The sequence below is a fragment of the Mustela nigripes genome, chromosome 16 (genome assembly GCF_022355385.1).
Source record: "Mustela nigripes isolate SB6536 chromosome 16, MUSNIG.SB6536, whole genome shotgun sequence".
In the NCBI taxonomy this organism is placed as follows: Eukaryota; Metazoa; Chordata; class Mammalia; order Carnivora; family Mustelidae; genus Mustela; species Mustela nigripes.
Window position 1 is genome coordinate 49,420,831 of NC_081572.1, and position 9,673 is coordinate 49,430,503.

The following is a 9,673-nucleotide window of genomic DNA, read 5'->3' on the forward strand; positions in this document are numbered from 1 at the left end:
AGGATGGAAGGTGGAATGAGGAGGGCTTGGTGGCCTAAAGGCTGCGGGGCTGGGAGGGAGCCGTCCGGGGAACCCCGGGAGCCCCTGCATTGGGTTGGGTCCCACCTCATGGCCAGCCGGCCATCAGGCAGGGCTGAGTAAAGGAGTCCCAGAGAAGCCAGAGGAGTCTGCGTAGAGGGCAGCTGGTTGGGGGGGTCCTCGAGGCGGCCTGGCTTGGGTGATCCCCCAGCAGAGTGCACTGGAGTCCCGAGGGCTCAGCTCTGAGCTGGTTCAGCACCGTGTGCTTAGGAACTCACTCATTCATCGTTCCTTCAGCCAGCTACCATGTTGTGAGGACCTGCTGTCTGCTGGGCATGTTCCTCTGCATGGGGCATAGAGGCATGGACAAGACAGAATGTAGCCAGCCCTCAGGAATTGGAAGTCGAGTAAACAGGTGACCCTGGCCTCCTGCCCACACCCTGCGTCCGCAGGGGAGGTGGTCTCTCCAATCCTCTCTGCCAGGACGTCTGCCAGCACCTTCCTGGCACCACTCGCCGGCTTACCTGGTGGCTGCGTGCCACGCTTGGCCGGCGGCTTGAACCTCTGTCCCCACTCCCACATGCTCCTCTCTGTGTCAGCCTTTCTCATCCGTCCTGTGTGGACATGGACCCTCATGTGAGGATGGAGGTGTTTTCAGAGGAAATCCTCCATGTGAGGGATGGGGAGGTCCTGGCCTTTGGAAGCTGCTGCTTCCAACACTGGGGCCCCTGATGTCCTAGCGCAGGTGTGACCTTGACAGCCCCAGCAGTGACGGTTCTATCTGCTGCCCCAAATCCAGTTCCAAAAATAACATCTGTTAGACTCTCACGGACTCCGTCTCTAACTTCTGTCCCCACAGCTCCTTCACGCTCACATTGACAGCATCTCCGTTCCCCAGGGTGGTTGGAAAAATGAGCCGGAGTCCACCACGTCTCCTTCTCAGGGCTGGTAAGTGCTGCAAAGCAGACATCCTGTTTTCATTTTTGTTGTTGAAGAATGTGTGCTAAATTTCCACAACAGGGGATTCTTGTTATTAGTGAGGAGCTTTTATTAGGAGGGCTTTTTCCTCACTAGCAGAGTGGGAACCAGTAAGCGTGTTTCTGGGGTTGGGCGAAGGCTGGTCAGATGGAGGTCAGGAGATCTACTGGACACTTGTCGTTGGAGGTTGTTGTTGGCCGAGCAGCACAAGGGGTTTGCCTTCAACCTGTCTCAGAGCCATGATGAGGGGCACAGGCATCTTGGAGCCAAGAACACTGAGCCTCGGACCCGTGGCCGGCTTGGTCACCCTCCCTACACCCCGTCCTCTGCTTCGGGACGTCCAGGTGGAAGGGTGATGTCCTCTGGCCTGTTGTAGATCCTTCCTCACATGCTTCCCGCCAGCCCTTCCCAGCCTCCGGCTACAGCCCCAGCCAGGTGGCCCTTTCCTGAACCCCCGAGGGCATCTTTCCTCCGGGAGGCCCCGTAGAGCAGCACTGGTGGATGTTTTTATGGGTCATGTTCTGAACGTCACACCCGAGTTAAATCTGTGCTGATTCAATTAGACCACGCAAGCTGAGGGACTTCTTCATCGTTCCATGACTGGGTCCTGGTTGAGCGGCTTCTCTCTGGACACAGCTGTCCTTGCTGCCGGGCTGCGAGCGAATGGCCGGGCCCTCCCTGCTCAGCCTGTGTGCCGAGCGGTCTTGCGGCAGGATGGCAGAACTGGAAGCCCATGGCCCTGCACACACGGGAAACTGAGCGCCGGGCGGCGGGGGTGGCACACTGCTCGGAGCCACACAGATAGGCTTCTGTCTGGGGTGGGGGGGGGGGATCAGCCCAAGGCCCGAGGGGCTTTAGAAGCTGCACCTGAGGAGCTGGCTGGGGCTTGGGCCAGATGGGGTCCCGGCCTCCAGAAATGCCACGTCCTGCTGCCCCCAACCTGGGAATGTGTGATGTCCCCTTGCAGGAGGGGCTTCGCCAATGTGACTGATTCAAGGTTCTCACTGGGGGTGGGGTGATCCTGGATTGTTGGGACACACACCAGCTCCGTGCGAGGAGCCTCCTACATGGGGGCAGGTGGGTCTGCATCAGATGAGGCGAGACAAGGGAGGCAGAGGCATGTGTGTGCACATGTGTTTATGTTGCTATGTGTGGGCTTGTGTGTGGAAGAGACAGACAGGGAGCTAGGGAAGCAGGTGGAGGATCGCTGCTGCTGCTGGAGGTGGAGGAGGGCCCCGGGGGCAAGGGCACAGTTGTGTCTGGACTCCTCGGAGACAAGAGAACACACTTGCCTGGGGAGCACGGCCCTGAATTTAGACCTCGTGACTCCAGAGCTGCAAGAGAGCGTGTGGTGACTTTTCCCAGTGGCCGCGGGAAATCCGTTAGAGGCATGACAGCCTGCCTCTAGTTCAAGAGGGAGACGGGCTGTGAGCAGTGCGTCTCGGTGCTGACCGTGACCTCAGGGTGACGGGGATGGCAGTGGCCTGGAAGCCACCATCCACTCTGAGTGATCAGAAATACCTTTCCACCGTGCGGTCCCAGTTTCAGTCTCCTGGAATGAAGAACAGACAACAGACTTAAACTGATGCCTGCCTTCCTTCGCTGGTGGACTATCATGGGCTGGCCTCACGGGGTTCTCCACCACGTGGAAAGTTTCCATGAGCCTGGGGGAATGGTTCTTGGGGACTGCCCACTCCTGGACCCCCCTAGAGCCCTTCTGTGCTGGTCACCCACTGGCTTCCAGCGCCGGAGGCCAAGTTCCGGGAGGCTCGCCCCAGCCCGTACATGTCCTGCACTCCAGGGTGCCTGGTGGAGGTGGGGGTGCATCAGCCGTGCTCAGGGAGGGGTTGCCCCATGGTTTGACCAGGGGGTGTGACTGGCCATCAAGGACCTACTTCCCTGAGAAAGGAGGGTCCTCCATTGGGGCAAAGACTGTCAGTGATCTTCTCTGCTCATCCAGGTGCTGAGGTCCTGCATCTCAGAGAGCAGCATGGAAGGATCTAGGGCGGGTGGCGCACCCACCGTGCTGCAGCTGGAGCCCGACATGCTTGCTGGAGGGCGGATCCGAGGGGTTGCTGAAGCACCAGAGGAGCATGTTGGGCAGGAGTCAGGGAACATTTAGGGAAACATCCACCTACAGGAATCTCGGGGCCTGATGAGAGCTGACGCCCTCCCGTGCTCCTCACTGAGCAAGCAGGTGGGACCCACCCGGACCATGTGAGGCTCCCTTCTGTCTTCGGGCTGTCCTGAGATCCTGGGGCGCAGAAGGGCAGGTTGGAAAAGGCAGGAAACAGGTCAGGCCAGGGAGGCTAGCCCTGTGACACCTGGGTCCAGCCAGCAAGGTTGCCTTGGGATGTCTACCCTCCATACTGCTAGAGAGCAGCGTTTGTGGTCCTGGTCCTTGGGTAGGGTCCTGCTTGGTGCCCCACGTCCACCTGCTGTTCCCTTGGGCTTTCAGTCTCATGGACACAGCGTGCACCTGCTCCATCCCCCAGCCAGGCAGCCATAGCCGACTCAGGGTCTGTTCCGCAGCAGGTGTCAGGCCAAGAGGCAGCGTGAGCTCCTGTGCTCCTGCATGGGGATCCAGGCATGGGCATCTGGGCGCTGGGAGCCCTGTGCCCACTTCATGCTGTCTTGGACGTCAGCATTCATCTGCAGTGTAACTGTCGCCCTAGGTGGAGCTCCTTTGTGCAGTACACAACTGGAACAACCACACAGGATGGCCCTGATGAGGTGCTTGGCCTTGGGAAACTGTCTGACCTCTCAAAGCCTCTTTCTCTTTTGTAAGATGGGAGTAGTGAGAACACGCCCTCAGAGTGCTATCGTGACTCCTGTGGGCTCTGGAATAAGCCACTAGTAAGCAGGCGTGGTGTCATCATGGCCGTCCTTGTCCTGTTCAGAAAGGTGGTCCAGGCAGGCCTGGCCTGAAGTCACACAGCAGCAAAGGGCAGAGTCGCATGGGCTCAGACCTCCAGAGTCTGAGGGACTTCGTGCTTCTTCCCCTTAGTTTCTAGGCAGAGGACAGGTGAGGGGGAAAGGGCCACCCTGGAGCTACCCGGGGAGGGGCTGGCACCGCCGTGGATTGGACCACAGTCACAGGAAAGGAAAATGAAGTGACAGTCCCCAAGCATGGTCTCTCTGTTTCCGATTCAGCTTTGTCTGTCAACAGCCAGTATCGTCATCACAGGCCAGGGGTACCCGGGTCTTTAGGAACCTCTATCACCATGACAGAAATCTCAGCCCTGGCAGAGATAGTCCTCCAAATCACACTGCACACTCCCACCCCCATCTTGGGCGTGTGCCTCTTATTTGAAGAGTTGATTGGGAGGCTTTGCAGCCCCATGAAGAGATGTTTTGTCCCTCATCCCATTAAGGGTTCACTCAGCTGGGTGGAACAGCAGGAACAGCCACGGGGCAGCCAACCCCGTGACGGGCAGATGGCTCACGTCACATCGCGGCTTCACGAAGCACCTGCAGTCACTGTGCAGCTGGTGCCACTGTCCAGGGCGAACCGGGGCCCTGTCTGTGTACCGCCTGCATGGCCTGCCCACCCCTGGGCCTTTGCTTACCACCTGCCAGCTCCAGTGCTCCACCCAGCACCCTGCCTGCATCCCAAGCCAGCTGCAAGCGGGAGCCCCAGGTTCTGAAGTCCTGGCCCCTCCACCTAGTAGGCTGTTCTCCACCAGGGCAGCAGTGTCTCCCAACCTGGGCCAGAGTGAGCCAGGGTCGTTCCGCATGACAGGGAGCCAAGCTGGGGTGAATGCAGTGGAAGGACACCACTCAAATCCTACAGAGTCCAGGACAGCCTCTCAGCAGGGAGTGTCAGCAGTCTGGTGGCTGGGAAGCACGTGCTGTGTGGCGGGGTGGACACAGAGTGCATGAGGGGCAGACCCCGCAGACCAGAGTGAGTGAGCTGGGGAGACCCTGCCAACTAGAGCTTATGAGCTGGGGAGACACCCCAGACTAGAGCACGAGAGCTGGGGAGACCCCACAGACGAGAGCGCGTTAGCAGGAGACCCCCACCGACCAGGGTTCGTGAGCAGGGGACCCCACAGTCCAGAGCGCCCAAGCCAGGGAGGTGCCACAGACCAGGGTGCGTGAGGGGGAGACCCCACAGACCAGAGCGCATGAGCCAGGGAAACTCCGCAGACCAGAGTGCAGAGTCAGGGAGACTTCGCGGACCAGAGCTTACAAGCAGGAGACCCCATAGACTAGAGCACGTGAGCGGTGGACCCCCGCAGACCAGGGCACATGAGCAGAGAACTCTGCAGATCAGTACGGGTGAGCCAGGGACCCTACAGACCAGAGACCGGGAGCCCAGGATACCCCGCATACCAGAGTGCATGAGCGGGAGACCTCACAGACAAGAGCACGAGAGCAGGTGACCCTGCAGAACATAGTGCATGAGAAGGGGAATCCCTCAGACCAGAGCGCCTGAGCTGGGGACCCCGCAGACGGGCTGTTACAGCAGGTGCCTTCCAAGCACACGCTGTGTCCCAGGTGGGCCCTCCCTGCTGTCCATGGGTTCATTCTTCTACACCCTTAAGTCCACAGCAACCCAGGGGGCAAAGGGTTGTTTTTACCAACTACCCCCCACCCCATTTTACAGACAGAAACTGGGGACAAGGGGTTTAGTACTTTGCCCCAAATCTCATGGCTCCTGGTCTGCATGCTGTGGGCAGAATCCAGGTGAGCCCTGGCCTCTGGGAACCGTGGAGCCCAGATTTTGTGCCGCCCAGACACGGGAAGGCTGGGACTCCGCCCCTCAGAACCCACGAGACTCTAACAAGCTGCCCGCTGCCCCTTAAGTGTCCCTGGGGGATCTGGAATCAGTGTCCCCGGGGGGGCCGGACATCCATGCGTGAGGCGAGGCCACAGCAGCCACTCAGGCCAGGCTCTGAGGCAGGGTCTGTCTGGCCCTGCACAGCCTCTGTGGCCCCAGTGTCCATGGTTATGGCTACGTCCCTCCATCTGTCTCTGTGTCCGTGTGTCCTCTCCTCTGTGTCTGTGTCTGGTAAGGACGCTTGTGTCTGGGTTGGGGGATGATCCAGGACCGTCTCATGATGAGATCCTTCGTTTATTTACATCAGGCAAGACCCGTTAAAGGTAACTGCCACAGGTTGCAGAGTCACAAACGCAGACGTGCCTCTCTAGCGGCCACTATTCAGCTCTCTCCGGACCGCAATGTCTGACGGAGTGAGCGCAGTCCTAAGAGTAAAAGCGCCACTGCTCACGGGGGACGAGAGATCTAAGAGGAGGCACTTGTGCGCGTGAGAGGGGCTGGATGACCCACGGGAGACATTGCGGGCTTGGCTGGCCACGGCCCGTGGGAGTGCCCAGCACTCCAGGCACCGGGGGCTATAGGCTGTCCGTGGCTGGGGGCTAAGTGTGCAAGGTTACAGGCCCGGCACGAGGGGTGCTGCCCTTCACACCCCTTCAGCCGGGCACAGCCTTGGGACTGGCTCAGCGGGCGGGTAGAGTGCACCTGAGGTTCAGTTAGGGCCGGGGTGAGTCCAGCAAGAGCACGTTCACATACAGTGCTGGATACCGCAGCACAGGGCAGAGAGAGAGGAGGAGGAGGACCCGGCTGCCCGAGGCAGGGTCCTGAAGGCACATGCCCCGCAGAAGGGGCCTGCAGGCTGAGGGACATGGAGGCTATGGGGAGCCATAGGTTCAGGGGGAGGGACAGCCTAGGAGGAGGCAGAGTGGGGGCAGGGAAGGGCTCAGAAAGGGGAGGAGGAGGAGCAGGTAGGAGGAAGTGGTACCTGGGGCTCTGGGAGCAGAAAGCATGGCCGGAGTGAGCTGAGTGCATGGCAGGGGCTGGGTACGCAGGTGAGGGCACGAGGTCCGGTCAGCGGGCAGGTTGGGGGGTTTGCGGATAGTCTCCAGCTGTGCTCGCCATCAGGCGTGGCCCAGGGAAGGGACCTTCATGGATGGAACCTGATTTAGGGGATGTCTGCTCCCTTGGGGAGTGGCAGGGTCCAGGAGACCCTGGGCTCTCCACTCTCCAGCAGGTGCAGGCCTGAACACAGAGCAGAGGGAACTGGGAGGCCAGAGGGATGGTGTGCGCAGCGCCCCACGGGAACAGAAAAGAGGAGCCTGACTCGCAGGGGGAAGTGCTGGGCTTTGAACCCAGGGAGATCTGAACCCAAAGCGCACGTCTGCACCCCACACTGCGCCACCTCCTGGTCATGGAAGGCTGCGGGTGGGAGAGTGGGTGGGGGGGCCGGCCACCTGTGCGGATGCGCAGTTCCGCTGGAGGTGGGGTGTCGGTACCCTAACGGCCCTGCACCCTTCAGACCCACAGAAGCATAAATGAGCTCGGCTCGCTTTGACGCTGGTCTCGGCTCCCAAAGACCCGTCAGCTCAGGGGAAACTGAGGCAGCGTGACCCTTTGTCCTGCCGTCACAAGGCAGGCTTCCCCGGAGCATGCTCAGGCTGGCGGGGCAGGCAGCCATCCCCACCTCCTTGGTCGAGCGCCAGAGACCCAGGGAGGCCAGGGCGAGGCCGACTTAGAGTCCACAGATGCTCTGAGGGCCCCAGGCAGGGCGTGCCCTCCCCGCTCCCTATCCTGTTACTTCCCCCCAGGGGGTGTTTCCTGGCCGTTATCACATGAGTGCTTGGCTGGGTCTCGGTTTGTCAGGGCAAACATCAGGCATGTGCTAATGGTCCCTTAAACCATGGCCAGTTGGGTCTTAATGTCTGTTCAATGACACCTGCTATGAAGGCTCCCTTAACAGAGCTCTTAATGACAGACAAGGGGCTGTTAGACCTCGGACGCTTAGCCCACAGCCACGGATGGCAGCCTGCCCCTCCGGAGGGCCGAGGGGAGGGGCTGGGGGGAGATGCCTAGAGCCCCCCTTGTTCTGCTGGGCCCCTGAGAAGTGGCTCTGGGGGGATGTGGCCAACACCAGAGCCCATCCTGTTTCCTGTACAGACCACTGACCTGCGCTCAGAATGAACACCAAGCACTCAGTTTCCCGTGTGGGGTTGGGGGTAAGAAATACCAGGGACGGGGAGCCGGAGACGGGTCCCTCCCTGCCGGGTCCCTCCTAGCAGCAAGCAGGTCCCTCCCTGCCCTCCTGCCCCAGCCTCAACCTCCACACTCGGGTGCGGGTGCGGGGCAGAGATGGCTTGTGAGGGTGCGTGGAGACGTCACTGGCCGGCACATCCGTTCTCAGATGCTCTCTTTGTCCTCACACCTCTCCCCTTGTGGTACTGAGGCGCGTCCAGGCAGCTGGTGCCTGCTTGCTCCTGGGGCACCTGTTCCCCTCGGGAGGAGGGGTCTCTAGGTGTGGGGATCGTTGGTCACACACAAGTAACTGGAAGCCTTCCACGATGAACAGAATGTCCCCTGTGCTTGACAGGTGCGTGGGACCAGAGGCCGAAGCGGTTAGCACGGCCGGCCTGCTGGGCACTCTCAGACGGGAGCATACCCGGGAGTTTGCCAGTGGCCAGGGAGGTAGGACGCTCCATGAGGAGGGGACGGTGTGTGGAACAAGGGGTCACAGCAGGGCACCCACGTCCCATGGACGACAGGACAGGGAGCTCCCAAACGCCCTCTGAGGGGGCGCTCAGAACTGCGGCTGAACACCCAATATCCTCCTCAAATACAATTAATTCTTCCCATCAGCAGGGAAGTTAAACATTTTTATATTGAAATTAACAAGAATATATCACAGTAAAAAAGCAAACATTGCATGATTCTTTTTTTTTTTTTAGGATAGAATTTTTGAAAGTGAGGTATGTTTTGTGTCTCCCCAGGCCTTGCTGAAGTGTCCGTGGCAGTGTCGGCGCTTGGGGCCCGAAGGACAGGAGCATCAAGGGGCTACTGACGGTGAGGGGTCACTCCGGGAGGTTCTCATCTGGGAGTGAGCTAGGAGCAAAACCCCATTGGAAATAAGCGAGGTGGACGGTTCGCGCAGGACTGAAGCCAGGGCTCCAGCTTGGATCCTGCTGGAACAGCCAATGTAGAGGCCCCGTGGAGGGCAGGACAGCTGGGAGGAGCAGAGGGGTCCGCCTGGAAAGACCTTTGAGGCTCAGAGCCCGTGGCACTGGCTGGGACTGCAGGCCCCATGAAGCATCTGGTGTCCGCACCCGCTCACCATGCCACCGTGCTGGGTGCTCATGGCATCAGTAACCACACAGTGCGGCCCCACGGAGTACTTCCCGCACACCTGGCAGTCTGTGGGGTCACATTCTCCAGAGCACATTCGCCAGTGAGACAGCTGCTGAAGCAAGAGCTGTCTGGAACTAAGTAGAACACGGCTGACAGGTGCCCAGGAGCACGTCCGGAGCCCAAAGCCCCTCCAGCCCGTCACTGTCCCTTTGGTCCCACGTGGTCAGAGGTTCCATTCACGTGTTTCTGGAGAGAAGGCAAATGAGCAGCGTCTCTCGTGAAACTTTGTCCTTTTACTCAGAAAGGAATGTGCTCACCAAAATTTCTATCTGTGCTCACGGACAGGAACCGGGGCGCGTGGCCGACGTGGCCACAGGGAGCCTGGGAAGGTGAGCCGTCATCAGGAAGCATGGCCGCCCCAACAAGCTCAGGGTCCTCTCAGGGAACAAGGGGGTATGGTGGACATGTGTTGGCTGAGGTGGCTGTCCCCACCGTCCTGGGATGTGATTACCATTTTCATAATTTGACGGAGGAGGAGATTAAGGGACAGGCAAGCCA